At 44.5% G+C, this 18,807-nt stretch overlaps 1 protein-coding gene across 1 annotated transcript in view; it reads right to left on the bottom strand.

Moving 5' to 3' along the window:
• LZTS2 (leucine zipper tumor suppressor 2) overlaps nt 1–18,807 on the bottom strand; it is a 162,481-nt gene that overhangs the window by 95,916 nt on the left and 47,758 nt on the right. The window contains exon 2 of the mRNA XM_044296927.1: nt 582–662. The gene's annotated coding sequence lies outside the window, so the exon portion shown is untranslated. The remainder of the gene's footprint in view (nt 1–581; nt 663–18,807) is intronic.

Raw genomic sequence — 18,807 nt, 5'->3', positions numbered from 1 at the left:
CTGGTCTTAGTGCTAGGGCCCGCACTCCACTGTCCTGACCCCGTACTGCATCAGGACGTAGTGCGCGCACTATGACCTGACGCTGCATCATTAGGATGAAAATTATGACATACTGGTGGAGCATCTCCAGTGTTCTCATCAGTAATAGGATTTAAGAGGAACCAACCCCTAAACTGAAGAGCAGTTCATGCATACAATTTATGAAGATGTATATGAGTAGACACAATAGAAGATTAGGTGTTAAGACTATCCTATTAGTCATATATGTTTAGTTTCATCAGTCACTGCTTATTTCTACCTATGGTCTATGATGATACCATGAGTAGTAGAGCATTAGCTGCAGTCATCAGTCCATTACCATTCCTTGGATGAACCTGATGGACATAGTTAAGCATTCCATGGTGGGGGTATCGACCATTAGGTCTACTCATCTCTCAGCGCAATGAGTAAATTATCCTCAAACGATGTAACCCTTGCTTACCAGGGCAGGACAGATGATAATTTGTTAAATAGTGACAAACATATACATGGCAACAATCATCTTCAAAACACCAAGATGAGACGGGAAGAAAGTGACTTACAGGTCCTCACTGAATCTCTCTGGCAGTGCGGAGACTCCAGGTAACGTTATCTCCTTCAAATCATTGGAAGTCAAATCAGGCCTACAGAAGAAGAGTAATAATGTATAGAATTAATATGGACACAACAGAGAATCATACACCATGAACCATGAACTACACAAGCGCTTAGGTGATAAATATCCCTTTAAAGGCTCATTCACCATATGGTCGCCGTGCCCATGCTGCAGTCCGCAAATAGCAGTCCGCAATACACAGACACCTGCCGTGTGAATCCCGTATTGCAGTGCAGAGCCATTGACTTTAATGGGTCCACGATCCGCAAAATATGGTAAAAAGATAGGACATGTCCTATCTTTTGTGGTGCGGAGGCATGGATCGGAAGCTCACGGAAGCCTTTCCGAGTGTTTCCAATCCTTGCCTTCGCATCCACAGCATGGAGTTCACATGGCGGGTGCCCATGTATCGTGGACACTGTGTTTTCAGTCCGCAACACGAGCACAACAGCCATACGGTCGTGTGAATGGGGCCTAAAGTTTATCTGTCAGCAGATTTGTACCTATGGAACTGGCTGACCTGTTACATGTGCGCTTGGCAGGTGAAGACATCTGTGTTGATCCCATGTTCCTATGTACCCACATTACTGAGAAAAATGTTTTATTATATGCAAATGAGTCTCTAGGAGCAACGGGGGCGTTACCGTTACTCCTAAGGCTCAGCTCTTTCTGCAACTGCTGCATCCTCTGCAGTCTGATTGACAGGACCAGGTGTTTTCACTGCCTGGCCCTGTCAATCAAAGTGGAGAGGGCGCCGCAGTGTAGAAAAAACTGAAGCTTGTTGTCGTGGCAGACACCTCTGTTGGCATATTACCAGCCAACAAATGAACAGTTTATGTAGTTTGTTTTTATAAAAGAGGGTGCATGGTTTTCTGGACATTTGAAGTCACCCCATATATTCTACTTTCTGTCCCACTTTCTGATCTCCTCCCATGTTTGGACTTTTATTATGGCAAACAGTCCTGCTTGACTTTTTTCAGACAGTCACTCCAACCAAAGACACCCACTATTAGGCCGAATGCACACGGCCGTGTTCCGCGGCCGAGTGCGGGCCGTGAAAACCCTGCCGGGATTCCTGCTGACTGCTGGAGCGCACGGCATCATGGGTTGCTATGACGCCGTGCGCTTCATGCAGCCGCTGCTGGACAGTAATACACTAGTATAGTGTATTACTATACAGGAGCGGCTGCATGAAGCGCACGGCGTCATAGCAACCCATGACGCCGTGCGCTCCAGCAGTCAGCAGGAATCCCGGCAGGGTTTTCACGGCCCGCTCTCGGCCGCAAACACGGCCGTGTGCATTCGGCCTTATTAGGAGGGTTACCCTGTAGATAACAGTTTCCGTTCACAGCAGAAGTAAACTGACAGTGGGTTACCTATCTATATAGGAGTTTTCTCTCTCTGTGCTGACTGCTACAGCAGGACAATATTTTGTATTTAATTTTCAATGGCATATTACCGCTTAAATGAAAACCAGCCCAAAAAATTCTAAAAGTTGGATATTCAGTTTAAAAAAAAAACACTTGTCTCCGATTCAAGTGTATATTCACACCTGTTGGATTTGCAAATTTGACATATATTTACTACAGGATCCACAGCAGAAATCTGAGGCTTAGGGCTCTTGCACACGACCATATGTATTTTGCTGTGTGCAAAACATGGATCCACAGAAAATACGGATGACGCCCATGTGACATCCGTACTGTATGGTTTTTTTTGCAGATCAATTGTAATGCCTATCCTTGTCCGCAAAATGGACAAGAATAGGACATGTTCCATCTTTTTTGCAGAACAGCCATGCAGACAGACGAAAAAGGGAATGCATACAAAGTCATGTCCGTTTTTTATTTTTTTTGCTTTTGCAGACCCATTGAAGTAAATCGTTCCGCATACGGGCCACATAAAAAACAGAATGGACACGGAAAACAAATATGTTCGTGTGTATGAGCCCTGGCGCTCATGAAGTGTGAACAATCTCCGATACTGTATTCGGAGTAACATTACCACATGAAGGTTTGTAACTGGAGATCTGCTTGACCTTCCGTTCTCTACAATAATGGTCGATTCGCCTATTTAACATGCAATCTTACAAAGTCTTGCAGACTGGTCTCCAAGTGACTCAGTGACCACAAGGTTCACTCTGCCTCCAAATATTTGCATGATTTACGCAAAATCTTAGCAGGAAATTCCTCTCTGTATGGAATATCAAAATGTCTAATGTGCAGCCAAACTCTTATTAAAGAGGACCTTTCACTAGAATAAAACTTCTAAACTAACTATACAGACATGGAGAGCGGTGCCCAGGGACCCCCCTGCACTTACTGTTATCCCCGGGCGCCGCTCCGTTCGCCCGGTATAGCCTCCGGTATCTTTATAGTTAGGCTCCACCCAGGGGAACCTGCCGGCGTCTCATTCTCCCATGCTGTAGCGCTGGCCAATCACAGCGCTCAGCTCATAGCCTGTGAGAAAAAAAAGCCTCTCAGGCTATGAGCTCGATTGGCCAGCGCTACAGCATGGGAGAAGGAGACGCCGGCAGGTTCCCCTGGGTGGAGCCTAACTATGAAGATACCGGAGGCTATACCGGGAGAACGGAGCGGCGCCCAGGTATAACAGTAAGTGCAGGGAGATCCCTGGGCGCCGCTCTCCATGTCTGTATAGTTAGTTTAGAAGTTTTATTCTAGTGAAAGGTCCTCTTTAAGCTTTGGCCTGTATGTATGTGACTGGCGCAGACATCATTAAATATTCTACATTTTTAAAACCAGCACCCGGATTCGAATAGCTTTGTAGCTACAAGTAATTAAAAATTGAGAATAGCCATTAAGTAATTGGCTGTTTGTTATTTTCTTCATTTCTCTGTCCACCTCAGTAACATTGCTGATGTGGTCGCACATGCTCAGTTCCATTCTTCAACTGCCACCAGAAAGATCTATTGTTAGAAACTGTGACCGTTACAGGGAGTGAGCTGTAGCAGACAAGACACACTCCCCCTAAGAAAGGACACGCCCCCTGAGCTGCCAGATTAAAATAAATCTAGCAGAGCAATTGGAGCAATGAATGGGGAGATCTCTGGATCCATGTGCGGTACAGAGTTGGTTCTAGATTTGTTAGAAAAAGATTGTCAAGAATTATACAGTCTGATTTTTTTTTATAGAAATCATGGCATATAATCCCTTTTATAATTTTTCAAACTGTCAATTTTGGAGCCCAAGACACAGATGCAACATCACATGGTGGACATTAAGATATATGAAAACCTATATACACAACCAAGTAAACCAGTATGCCACATTTGTTACTAAGGGTACTTTCACACTTGCGGCAGAGGAACTGCCTGCCGTATCCGTCAAAACGTATGCAAACTGATGGCATTTGTAAGACTGATCAGGATCCTGAAACGTCTTACAAATGCATTGAAATGCCGGATCCGTGTCATCCGGAAATAGAGATCCGGCATTTATTTTAATTTTATTTTCAGTCTGCGCAGGAAGGACGGATCTGGCATTGCGGTATTTTGGAATGCCGGATCCGGCACTAATACATTCCTATGGGAAAAAAATGCCGGATCCAGCATTCCGGCAAGTGTTCTGGATTTTTGGCCGGAGAACTGTAGCATGCTGCGCTATTATCTCCGTCCTGAACAGTCAAAAAGACTGAACTGAAGACATCCTGATGCATCCTGAACAGATTGCTCTCCATTCAGAATGCATGGGGATAAAACTCATCAGTTTTTTTCCGGTATTGAGCCCCTAGGACGGAACTCTATGCCGGAAAAGAAAAACACTAGTGTGAAAGTACCCTTAAAGGGGTTGTCCAGAATAATAAAAACATGGTTGCTTTCTTCCAAAAACAGCACTACACATGTGTGACGCTTGTGTGTGGTATTGCAACTCAGCTCCATTCGCTTCAATGGAGCTCAGCTGTAATACCGCACACAACCTAAGGACAGGCGTGGTGCACTTTTAATAAGAAAGCAGTCATTTTATTTTATTGATGTAAGTAAGGGCTCATGCACACAGCCATTGCAGACAGTGGCCCGTATTGCGGCTGCAAACAGCGGGTCAGCAATATGCAGGCACCGGCCGTGTGCTCACCGCATCACGGAGGCGGACCCATTCGCTTGAATGGGTCCACAATCCAGATGTGCAGTGCGGAACGGAGGCACGGAACCCCACGGTTTCTCTTCGTGCCTCTGCACCACAAAGAGATAGAACTAGTTCTATTTTTTTGCGGTGCAGACGGATCACGGACCCATTCAAGTTGAATGGATCTGGCTCCGTCGCGGCAGCCGCACGAATAGTGCCCGTGCATTGGGGACTGCAAATCGCGGTCCCTAATGCACGGAACGGCCAAACATCACAAATCTTTACGACGAGGAATCTTATATCTGAATGTAACGGCTCATGCACACAAAAGTATTTGTCGTCTGTGTCTATTCAGTTGGTTTTTTTTTGCGGCCTGTATGCGGAATCATTCACTTCAATGGGTCTTCAAAAAATAGGTCTGTGTGTCCACATGGCCATTCCGCAAAAAAGAAAGTGTTCTATTCTTGTCCATTTTGTGGACAAGGATAGGCATTGTTACAATGGATCCGCAAAAAAAAAACAAAAAACGGATGCAATATGGATGTTACACGGACGTCATCTTTATGTTCTGCGGACCGCAAAATACATACGGTCGTGTGCATAAGCCCTAAGGTAGAGTCCTGTTCACGGAGCCTCTAAGGTTGGGAAACGAAAACCTGTGACTACATGTAGTGCCGTATGGTGCTCTGTACAGAGCTGCGCCTAGAGGAGTAACTCTGCTACAGAAGCAATATGCCACCACATATTGAATTAATACTTGTCGCCAATTAATACTTTCTGTACCTCTCCATATGAAATGATAGGCGTGTGGAGATATGGTTTTCAGTTTTCCAATCGCAAATTATTCAGCAGCTAATCAAAGATAATGTTACACATACAAATTATAAAAATTATTTTAAAAAAATACATGAAATAATAAAAAGAAACTCATTCTCTCAAAACCATATCTAGCTTTGTAGATCAAATGAAAGATATTTGTCCTCAAACTGAACATGATGCATGCTGGAGCATTAACCGAGCAGCTGGCGCCATCTAGAGGTTCTGCAAGTTATGACGTTCTAATAAAAGCACTGAAAAAGCGGCATACTAGAGGATGTGAAAGCAAAAATTGTGAGGAACAAGTGCTACAACAGACTGTAATATTCACTGTAAATGTAACATAATATGAGGATTCAAGGATAGCATAATCCCAGGTGAACAAATATCCTGAAGCCTCTTCCTATAGATCAGGGCGATGAAGAGCAATGCAATTAATATTAATTTAAAGTGACAGATTTTAATCCCAGGTTGAAGCTTATATTAGCATGAAAATGGGATACGGTCAATTAGCGACTATCAGGGGAATTTATCATTGTAGGCGTATTGGAGGTTAGTCTTTAGATTGGAGTTGCTGTGCGCACCCGCACCAAACTTATGAACTTTGAGAAATTTGGCCCAAGTGCCATATAGTTGAGCCTATTTCAATAAAACTACGCCTGGGGTGGAGTTGAGACTTTTTTGCAACTTCTTAAAAAGTCGCACTTCAAAATTTGTGTTACAAACGTGATCTACTTTGAAATTCTGACCACATTTTCACTCCAAATCTGCATGTGGTGCTCAAAAAGTCTCAAATTTGTTTTGGGCAAGTGACCCCAAAAAGTAGATATACTTTTGTAGATGTACAAATTGGCAGCGGACATGACGATTCTATGTGTTTTACATGGTCCCTCCATTGGGCATCCTGTCCTCTAGTAAAACATACACATAAAACACCTACCCATTCATATATCTCTCACTCCCAACCTAGAAGAGCTCAATTATTTTACTGTGTAAAATGAGCCCACAGGTGGCCATGAACCCGATCTGAACCGCATCGCAGCCTCGCCGCACCTGCTCTACATAAACACGGAGCCTCAAACCTGCTCGCACCCCAAGGCAATAGTAAATTCTTCTTAATTCCCGCCCCTGACCTCAGCACATTGCTGTATATTAAAGGACTACAACAACATCTATGACTCAACTTGCCTATGGAAAAAAAACATTTCTCCTCGGAGCCAATGCTTGGGGAATTGTAAAACTTTCCTTCTCAGACCTAAGAGCTGCAAGTATGTTGGAAGGGTCCGTCCACAGCAAACCTGGTGTCACGCTGCCGGGACCCCCAATGATCAGCTGTAATTCGTTGGGAAACCCAGCAGCAAATGTTTCCGTGAATTGGGGGTCATTTACAAAGACAGTTTTCTCACAACGGTCTTTGTTTTCCCTTTGCAACGGTGGGGGATGCATATCGTTTACGACGAGACGCTGACCTCATCATAAATTAGGCATACCTCTTGCTGTCCGTGTGCCAGGCATAAAAACTACTCTCGCCCCTGACTAGTTTTTCACCAAGATTTACACGTATTTCCAGGTGTAAATGCTGGTAAATTTCTCAGGGCTGATGTCCCGGCCCCAGAATGGACTCGCCACTCAAAAGTGTTAAACACAGCGCAAAAATGCCTGTGCAACATAATATTGTCGCTTGGAAGTCACAAAAACAGCCCTTGCAACATTTGCAACAGTTCTTAAATGACCCTCATTATCCATTAAAATGAAGGGGGTTATCCTGGAATTTATATTGATGACCTATCCTCTGACACCCCGGATCCCCGACGACCTGCTGTTAGAAAAGGCCGGGTGTTTCTGTGAGTGCAGCGGCCTCTTCCTAGGCCATGTGACGTCTCCATTCATTGGTCACACGGCCTAGTTGCAGCTCAGCCCCTCTGTAGGGAAGGGCTGAGCTGCAATACCAATCATAGCCACTATACAATGTATGTCACTGTGCTTGAAAAGCTGCCAGGCGCCCGCTGCTCACCAGAGCTCCGGGGGGAGCTGCAGCTTCCTGAAACAGCTGATCGGCCGCGGTGGTGGGACTCTGACAATGTGATAATGTATCCTGCCAATCTGAGAATGATGACCTATCCTTATCATTATCAATTCCTGGATAACCCCTTGAATGGGGTGTCTATGTAATGCACACGTGCCAGGTTCTCTAGATCAGGAGTCAGCAACCGGCAGCTGTTGTGAAAGGAGGATTCTGGGAGTTGTAGTTTCAGAACAGCTGGCGTACCGGAGGTTGCTGATCCCTGTTCTAGCAGGCATAATAAAGGAATGGCACACCATAGAGACATAGGAATAGGTGATTCAGAATTGTTATTACACGGGGAGTGCAAAAAGTTCCTAAAACAGACATGTCAGGAGAAGTGTCAGGTCCTCTTCAAGCTGCTTCCAGGCACTTCTGAGCAGCTCTCCACAAGTACGAAGGAACCAGGCCAATTCAGCACACTTGACCCCCCCAACATCTGCCGTTGGGGGCGAGTGAGGAAGCCCACATACATCTTAGATGCCTAGCCGGTCCTGCCCATATTAATCTAATGTGTACGACAAGCTCTGGGTTCCACATTTCGGAAAAAAAACAACGGCAAAACAGGTTTTGACTACATATGTAGTCGAGAACATATAACCTGTAATCACCAAGCATATCTGCTGGTTTGGAAGAGAAGGGTATTAGATACGTCTGCTGTATGCAACCGTATTCAGACAAAGACGAATGTCTTTATAAACAGCAGACTAAGTATCATCCATTACACTGATGCAGGCCAGATGGTTCCCGTCACCAGGCACAGGGTTACTGATTGTATAACTTAGTTTTACACGGAGATCTGAAGTCATCTGGTCACCATAATGAAAAAATATCAAGCACTGCTCATTCACTTTCCAGCCACTCCGAGTAACTACTCTGGAGGGAGTAGGACCCTGGTGTTCAAAAGGCTGCGAGACGTTCACGAGACTCGCTTGAGGATGGAGATGATCATTAAGTAATACTCCCAAGAAACATCTGTTATTTATAACACAGCCTAATAGTCTGCAGAGCCGGGGCCTTCATTTACTACATGCAAGCGTCAGCAGGAAAGCAAAATAATGAAATAGGAAAATAAGCCAGAAACAAACACGTTCCAGTCTACTCTGATGTCCGTGCCCAGCTAGACCGGAAAATGGTCCCCAGAACCACTTATTGGGCCATTAACATCTTTGTATTATTACACCATCAGTTACCCATGAGCAGACCAAGAGGTAAAATAGTCTGAGAGTACTATGGGTTAATTTGCTATGACCCCTTAAAGGGGTTATCCAACCCCCTGAAATGCTCCCCCACATGCCCGGGCCAATCACACACAATGTACTCACCTGGCTCCCTGACACCCACGTCGCTCCTGATGCCGATGCGGCTGCCGCTGCATCTCCCCGTCACACAGATGAAAACATCCGGCGTCGGGGGAGCAGCCAATAGCAGGCGGTGACGCTAGGGAGGCTCGTTCCCGTTACCGCATGCTATTGGCCGCCCCCTCCCGGCGCCGGATGTTTTCATCCGCGCAGCGGGGAGATGCAGCGGCAGCCGTGTCGGCATCAGGAGCGACGCAGGTGCCAGGGAGATAGGCGAGTACATTGTGTGTGAGGGGCCCTGGCATATGGGGGGCATTTCAGGGGTTGGATAACCCCTTTAAGTTTATATTACACGTTCAGATAATTGTGCAGATGATCGCTAACAAGTTTGTAGTTATGATCGTTAGCGATGACCTGGCAGTGTAATACTGCCGCAGATGAACGAGCAAATCGTTCATCGGGCAATTGAAATCTTTCAACAGGTTTAAAAATGATTGTTTGCTGGCAGCAGATCGTGGTGTCTAATGAAGATCTACTGCGGGCAAACAATGATTCAGTATGGGGACGAGCGATGGCATTAGCGATCTCTCCTCCCTATACTGTGGAGGAGTTTGGCACATTTAATATCAGGAACGTTTCCCTCCCGACAATCGCCTGTGTGATCTGCCATTGTAATATAAGCTTTTGTTTCTTACTGTGTTAAGTGGAACAGACCTTCTAGGGCGCCCATACACACAGCGCTGGTCTTCCATGTGGTTGACAGCCACATAATTTTACTGCAAATTTTAAGATTTTGGCCACACAGCGAGTACAGGTGAAGCACGTGAAAACCATGTACTGCCCATGTAGTTGCTGCACAACAGAACGCTATGTCTGTCGGCACCCTAACGCCTTATGCACACGACCAGATCTATTTTGTGGTCCTCGAATCATGCATAACAGGTCCGCAAAACACGGATACCGGCCCGAGTGCACGCCGCCATTTCCTTTTTTAACTCCTGCAGAAATGTCCTATCCTTGTCCGCAAAACAGACAAGAATAGGACATGTTCTATCTTTTTCGAATGGACGAACGCGGTGTGCTGTCCTCGTCTTTTGCGGCCTCACCGAAATGAATGGGTCCGGATCCGACCCGCAAAAAAATGCAGATCAGATGCGGACCTAACATACGGTGATGTGCAAAAGGCCTAAGAAAAGATGGTTGATTGATGGTGAATAGTGTTGAACGAACTTGTGTTTTAAGTTCGGCGTCTAAAGTTCGGGTTACCGAAGAATTGTGTTATGGTCCATGGTAGCGGAATCCATAACGCAATTCTTCGATAACCCGAACTGTAGACGCCGAACTTAAAACACAAGTTCGCTCAACACTAATGGTGAATTGATTTTATCAATTAGAAGACATAAAGCAGATCTGTCATCAGGCTATGCTGCCCTATACAACTGCAGAACAGTATGAGGGACAAGTCCTCTCTTCTATTGGCCAAAATGGCAAAAAAATATATTGAATGGGAGTTGAGCAGCAGTACCTCAGCAAAGCCAATACACTGTGTACTGAGCCATCTGCCTCCAGCTCCATATACTGTATAGTCCCTAGCACTGCGGGAGCCCAAAATAGCTGATCATGAGGGGGCCAGGTGACAGACCCCATCGATCAGAAACTGATGACATCTTCAAAGGATAGGTCATCAATATCTGTAGCCTGGACAAATCCTAAATAAATAGCGGAGGACCCAAAGGGACATAAAATACTATGGGTCTGTGAAAAAACACAGATATAACATGGATGGCATCCTTGTTGCGTCCGTGTTTGGTCTGTTTTTCACTGACCACTGATAGGAGATGCTTTCGAAATTAACTTTCAGTGGAGCAGTGTCCAGAAAATACGAATGACACACGGAGGGCAAAAAATGGCCCAAACAAGGACATCTTCACATGATTTTTTTTTTTTTACGGACATCAAAATGACATGGAAATGTGATTGAGGCCTAATCCATTGAAGTGAAGAGGGACTGCACAACTCCTTACCCATTGTGGAAGACCCAGCTTGTCTATTTATTATAAGGACAGCTCACTGATATTAACAAGAATTGTGTAATGCTTCACTCCCCCTGTGGGGGCGCCGCAGAACAGCACGATTGCTGCCAGGTTCCACAACAGATTACAGCTTTATCACTGGAGGTCTCAGCAGTAGGACAGCATGTGAGCAGCTTGGGGGATCTTTCCAACAAACAAGGGATTTTAAAACCGAACACTCCCTTTAAAAAAAATATTTACACCCAAAATAAATAAAAATAATATAGTAGAAAATTAAGAGGTTAATAGCCAGTTTGTTTTACTTTATAGCAATTTATACATTTTCTGCTTTGTTATAGCTGTCAATTCTGCAAAACTGACAACAGGAAGTGCAGCCATATTGGTTGGGCGCATTTGAAAAACTTTTTAGAAATCCCACATAGTAAGGCCTTTTTCACACGACCGTATGGCTTTTTCAGTGTTTTGCGGTCCGTTTTAAATGGATCTCTTGTTCCGTTTTTTGTTTCCGTTTCGTTTTTCAGTTCCGTTTTTCCGTATGGCATATACAGTATACAGTAATTACATAGAAAAAATTGGGCTGGGCATAAAATTTTCAATAGATGGTACCGCAAAAACGGAACGGATACGGAACACATACGGATGCATTTCCGTATGTGTTCCGTTTTTTTGCGAACCCATTGACTTAAATGGAGCCACGGAACGTGATTTGCGGGCAATAATAGGACATGTTCTATCTTTCAAAGGAACGGAAAAACGGAGACAATGCATACGAAGTACATACCTTTTTCTTTTTTTGCGGAACCATTGAAATGAATGGTTCGGTGCACGGAACGCAAAAAAACTTCCCGTAAACTGGGAAAAAAAACGCTTGTGTGAAAGAGGCCTAAATGAGAGGAAAACTCTTATACGCCAACAGAGTTTTACTCTCAATTCATAAAGATCAAGTAACTAAAAGAACAGACGTTGACCCTTCCTGTAATCTCACTGAGGACTTTCAATCTGAGTAGCCGACTTCTTGGAAGTCCGAAATAAAATCCTTCCAATCTACTCAAAATGTTGGACGGGGAAAAAAAAGTGCCTGTGTTTTCAAATAGGAACCAGACAGGGAGAGGCTGCGGAGGAGGGGGAAGTAACTGAACCCTCGAGTGCCTACCCTTCCTGCAAGTATCCAGATGTTTCTGCTACAATCTTTGCAAAATTCTTTCCATTGAATTATTCTCTTAAACCGGGACTCAATTAAATGTGGCCGAGTCGAGTAAATCTCTTCTCTATCAAAATATGACAACTACAAAGTGTTAAGAACAATCCAACAAGACAGGAAGGATGAGGAGAAGCCAAAACCAGGCATCTGAGCAGGTCAATGGAAGGTCTTCTCCATGGTCTGGCTTATAGAAGCTAAGCTGTTTGGCACACTGTCTGAGTAAGCAACTCATTGAGTTTCGCAGTGTAATACTGCTATATGAGTGATGCATATCAAGGGTTGGGGTCCTTTCACAAAGGCCAATAACCGCTCAGAACGAGCGCCAGTTGACGATATAAGATATAAGAATTGGCACTCATTTTAAAGGTAGGCCTTTGATATTATTATGTAAGAAGAAGAATACGGCAAGTAGTCATTATCTAATTATTTCCAAATTAATTACAGACAAATAAAAATCCTGAACCATAATGAATTGCAATGGGCACAGCATTATAACTTTTACCCATACAGTATGAACTTGTGAAGTTCCACAACCCTGGGGGTTTGCTTTACTTAAAAAATATAAATTAACAATTTTTGGAGGAGTTGCCATTGAAGGGGTGAAGCGAGACAGAGACACTGCGCGCGCCTTCTCCTCATACAGCTGATCGGCCGGGGTGCTGGGTTTCGGACCCCAGCCGATCTGATATTGATGACCTATCCTGAGGATAGGTAATCGATATTAAAAGTCTGGAGAACCCCGTTAAATATAGCAAGGTGGTAGGCCTGGTTCACATCTCCGTTAAGGAGATCCGTCTGATGGATACGACGCAAATGCTGTCTGTCGGCCCGACAAATAATGCTATAGATTAATTCACGGCACTCAAATTAATGCAAATAAAATTGAAAGTTTATTGAAATGCCACCAGTGGTTGTCAGTTTGATTAGGCCAACGTTTCAACAACAAAAAAAAACGTTACATGGCATTTATGCCAAAAAGCAGCCAGATCACCAACGGACTTCATTACAGTCCTGCAAGATCTACATAACAAAGACGCGAAGGTAGCCACAGAAACATAACATCAAGTTAAAAAGGAGTTCTCAGGCACTGGAAATCCAGCGGATGACAAAAGTTTCCCCCCTGTTGGAACACCCCCAGTAATAAACTGGGGAAACCTGGTAGCAAGTAATGACATTCCCTATTGCGCCACCACAGGAGAAAACAAGCATTACACAGTGTACTTTCAGTTCAGTGGGTTGCCTATGTAATGCAGGAAAGGATAGGTTCTACAGAGCAGTAGATGCTCTAGCACAGGGGTAGGCAACTTCCGGCACTCCAGCTGTTGTGAAACTACAACTCCCAGCATCCATACTTGCTCTTCTCTTCTCAGAACTCTCACAGAAATGAATGAAGCATGCTGGGAATTGTAGTTTCACAACAGCTGGGGTGCCGAAGGTTGCTGATCCTTGCTCTAGCAGTAGATTGAAAATGGGTTTTCCAGACTGGGCACCCCTTTTAAACTGCAATACACAATTCTGTAGAAACCGCTGTCTACCTGAAGGCCACAACCAATCCTTAATGACAGCGTATAACTGGTTCCATATGTTCTTCCTTTTCACTGATATGTTATTTCTTCTCTCAGTTCTATGTGAAATCCAGCTTTAATTACAGCTTGGCCATTTCAATGCACATTTACAACACTCTGAAGAACATCCACCCCTCCCTCCTCACTTCTTATATAATATTGCTTATGCCTAGAGCCATAACATTGTGGTCAAGCAATTTCAAGCGCTGTAATATTCTGTGAGCCGAGTGTATTTAAAAGAGGATTATAATATCAGAGCTCAGAAATACAAGAAAACATTTACTGCCCAGTTACACAATGAGATAAAATGCTCGATTTTTTAAGTTTCTACTAAGGGTCCTAGTGCACTGGCAGATTTTCTGCAAGAGCCGACCGACAATATAGCAAGTCAACTGGTGCTCGTTAGTTAAATTAGTCTCTGTACTTTCACACAATTAATTAGCAAATTTCTAAATTGCTTTATTTAAAAAAAATGCCTGCATCCACCTGAAAAAGCTGTAAAGTCATGGCCACTAGGGGTCTCGCTTTAACCGCTGCCTGTTGTCAAGCAATATCAGTCCTTCGTAACACAGAAGACGTCAGAGAGGAAGCGGGGCATGTCAGAGCTAGCTGAGGTCCTGAGCCTGTTAAAGGGATTCTGTCACCTCCCCTCAGCCAAAAAACGATTTTAAAGCAGCCATGAAGCACAGCTTACCTGGATTAGGCTGTGCTCTTTTATCTTGAAATCCGTCCAGCAGTTACTGCAAAAAACGACTTTTATTGATATGTAAATGTGTCCTGAATGTGCCCAGAGGGGCGTTTTTTTCTTCTTAGAGAGCCCAGTACCGCCCCTCTTACAGTGCCCAGCCCGCCTTCCTTGTATTTTCTAACCGCCGCCTCCAGCCTGCCACAGCCTCTCCTCCCTCTCCTCCCTCACGCCGAACGAACTCTCGCACAGGCGCAGTACCCACTGAGGGCTGTGCCTGTGCGATCAGCAGGAGACTGAGGGCGGCAGCTTCATCCTCGTCACTGGGCATGCGCCGAGCCCAGTGACGTCCGATGCTCGCTCTTCCCTCAGTCAGCAGGGAAGAGCTAATATCGGACTTCACTGGGCTCTGCGCATGCCCAGTGACGAAGATGAAGCTGCTGCCCTCAGTCTCCTGCTGATCGCACAGGCGCAGCCCTCAGTGGGTACTGCGCCTGTGCGAGAGTTCGTTCGGCGTGAGGGAGGGGGAGGAGAGGCTGTGGCAGGCTGGGGGCGGTTAGACAGTACAAGGAAGGCGGGCTGGGCACTGTAAGAGGGGCGTTACTGGGCTCTCTAAGAGGAACAAAACGCCCCTCTGGGCACATTCAGGACTCATTTACATATCAATAAAAGTCGTTTTTTGCAGAAACTGCTGGACGGATTTCAAGATAAAAGAGCACAGCCTAATCCAGGTAAGCTGTGCTTCATGGCTGCTTTAAAATCGTTTTTTGGCTTAGGGGAGGTGACAGAATCCCTTTAAAAGAATTGTTTCCACACTGTTTCCGAATTCACAGGAGCCTCCTGTGTGTCTGTTAGTGTGATCCCTTAAAGGGGTTGTCCCACTTCATTAAATAGGTTTATCCTAATTTATTGTCCCCCAGTGAACATTTCTTCCTATATATGTGTGTTAAAAAAAACTTTCCTTCACCCTAAAACAGCTTATATTGCAATGCTTTGTTTACTTATATCTCCCCTGGATACGGCCGCTTTTCGCCGGCCGCATCCTTTTGCCGCGCCTGCGAACTACAGTGGAGTAAATTCATCGCCCGGCCTCTCCACTACATGAACGTGCACGACCGCGCATGCGCAGTATATCCGCCGCGTCTTGGATAAAGCTGCGCATGCGCGGGCGTCACAACAGTTCGGGCGAGTCAGCGGAGTGAGCGGACGGACGTCGGAGGAACGGGATACTGTAAGTATAATATCTGCTGTCCCACTAATCGACCAACGATAATTGAATATTCTGCAATAAAGGGGTTTCATAGGAAATTCCATGGGGGCATTTTTATGTACACTGGGGGGCAAATGTATTCTATCTATAGACACTGGGGGCAACTATATTATATGTATGCAAACTGGGGGCAACTATATTATATATTTGGACATTGGGGGCAACTATATTATATGTATGCACACTGGGGGGCAATTATATTATATGTATGCACACTGGGGGCAAATATATTATATGAATGGACATTGGGGGCAACTATATTATATGTACGGGCACTGGGGGCAACTATATTATATATTTGGACATTGGGGGCAACTACATTATATGTATGGACACTGGGGGGCAACTATATTATATGTATGGACACTGGGGGCAACTATATGAATTTTATGCAGACTGGGGGCAACTATATTATATCTATGGACACTGGGGGCAACTATATTATATATTTGGACATTGGGGGCAATTATATTATATGTATGCACACTGGGGGCAACTATATTATATGAATGGACATTGGGGGCAATTATATTATATGTATGCACACTGGGGGCAACTATATTATATGAATGGACATTGGGGGCAACTACATTATATGTATGGACACTGGGGGCAACTATATTATATGTATGGACACTGGGGGCAACTATATGAATTTTATGCAGACTGGGGGCAACTATATTATATCTATGGACACTGGGGGCAACTATATTATATATTTGGACATTGGGGGCAACTATATTATATGTATGCACATTGGGGGCAATTATATTATATGTATCCACACTGGGGGCAACTATATTATATGTATGGACACTGGGGGGCAACTATATTATATGTATGGACACTGGGGGCAACTATATAAATTTTATGCAGACTGGGGGCAACTATATTATATGTACGGACACTGGGGGCAACTATATGTATTTTATGGAGACTGGGGGCAACTATATGTATTTTATGGAGACTGGGGGGAACTATATGTATTTTAGATATTACAGGTGTAGGACTGACATAAAATGCATATGTAGCAGGGCTAGGTATGCGCTGGTACATTCTTAGTGATTGGTGAGGTGGGGATTATCAATATATGGCATATAAAGAATGGTGAAGAGATAGGGTAATACACTGATATGTGGCCGAGTTCCATATAAGCTGGGTAATAGGTCAGTGATAATATCAGACACCGGGAAAGCTGGGTAATAAGTCTATAAGACTTATTACCCAGCTTTCCCGGTATCAGATATTATCACTGACTTCTGACTTATTACCCAGCTTTCCCGGTGTACAATATTATCACTGACTTATTACCCAGCTTTCCCGGTATCAGATATTATCACTGACTTATTACCCAGCTTTCCCGGTGTACAATATTATCACTGACTTATTACCCAGCTTTCCCGGTATCAGATATTATCACTGACTTATTACCCAGCTTTCCCGGTGTACAATAATATTGTACACCGGGAAAGCTGGGTAATAAGTCAGTGATAATATTGTACACCGGGAAAGCTGGGTAATAAGTCAGTGATAATATCTGATACCGGGAAAGCTGGGTAATAAGTCAGTGATAATATCTGATACCGGGAAAGCTGGGTAATAAGTCAGTGATAATATCTGATACCGGGAAAGCTGGGTAATAAGTCAGTGATAATATTGTACACCGGGAGAGCTGGGTAATAAGTCAGTGAATATATCTATCTATATCTAGCACAGATCATATGGCCACTAGCTAACATGCATTTGGGCTGTAGTGATTTATTGAACGAGCAAGGACTGAGCTCTGAGGGTGAGTCATGAGGAGGCGTGGCCTTCACTCAACTGCCTGAGAACCAGGAAGTTATCAGGACATTTACTGCTGGTAAGATTGAAACAGCAAAGTGGGACAACCCCTTTAACTGTTCTGTGAGCTCTGGAGCTAAAAATCAAACATGGTGCGAAGTAAGGGAAAGGACATCACAGCAGTAAAGTACTTGCAGATTCCACAAAAGGGAGACAGCCCTGCTTGTGAGAGAAAGGCATCTAGCTGTGCAGCTGAATAGGGTAATAAATAGGCTGAAAAAAACATTAGGGAAGCCCAAAAAGACATGTTCCTTCACAGTTATGATTATACAAAATAGCACAGTCATTATGCAAACTTTTTTTTTGAAAACTCAGGTACACTATTAGGGCTTACTGCAAACTTACTATTTATTAATGAGTTAAAGGGGCTCTCCAGGTCCATAATGAATTTCTTTTATCTACCTAGAGTTCACCAAAAACTGCATGTTTTGGCTCCATTTACCAGTTTTTCATATCAGCACATGTCCCCTGTTCTCAGCATCACTGTATCCTGGCAGGAAGTTTACATGCAGAACTTCTTGTTTTCCTCAACTTCCTACACGGTTTTCTAACCAATCCCAGCATGCTTTGCTCTGTACTGTTTCCCAGGGCTTTTTCACTTCTATTTAGATATTGCCCGGCTCCATGGTGCTCTCTAATTCCTGCTCCTGTGTCGACATATAGGAAATGGCAGATCAGCTAATCATTGGCTGAAGTGAGTCTCCACCGGGGTTAGTAATTGGCTGAGGGGGCATTTCCAGGCATACCTGTGTCCCTAGAATGGAGAGAACATTGGGGACCCGGGCATTGCTGGAATGAGCAGGTCCTGGGGTTTCAGTGAGGGGAGTGCCCCTTCTTTTTATGTTTTTAAGGCCTCATGCACACTACCATTCCATTTTTTGCGGTCTGCAAATTGCGGATCCGCAAAACACGGAAGCCGCCCGTGTGCCTTCCGCAATTTGCGGAACGGAACAGGCGGCCCATTGTAGAAATGCCTATTCTTGTCCGCAAAACGGACAAGAATAGGACATCTTTTGCGGCCCCATTGAAGTGAATGGGTCCTCACCTGAGCCGCAAAAACTGCAACTCGGATGCGGACCAGAACAACGGTCGTGTGCATGAGGCCTAAGGCTACTTTCACATCAGCGTTTTCCATTCCGGCTTTGGGATCCTGCAGAGAATCTCAAAACCGGAAACAAAACTGAACAAACCAGCTCAGAATGCATTTTGTTCCAGTTTGTTCCTTTTTTTTGCCTGGACACAAAACCGCTGCAAGCTGCAGTTTAGTGTCCAGTTTGCGAAACTGAAAAAGTTTCGGTAACAAAAACCGGATCCGG

This window comes from Bufo gargarizans, chromosome 6 (assembly GCF_014858855.1).
Source record: "Bufo gargarizans isolate SCDJY-AF-19 chromosome 6, ASM1485885v1, whole genome shotgun sequence".
In the NCBI taxonomy this organism is placed as follows: Eukaryota; Metazoa; Chordata; class Amphibia; order Anura; family Bufonidae; genus Bufo; species Bufo gargarizans.
The sequence above is the reverse complement of the archived record's forward strand: the minus strand, read 5'-3'. Positions and strand labels throughout refer to the sequence as shown.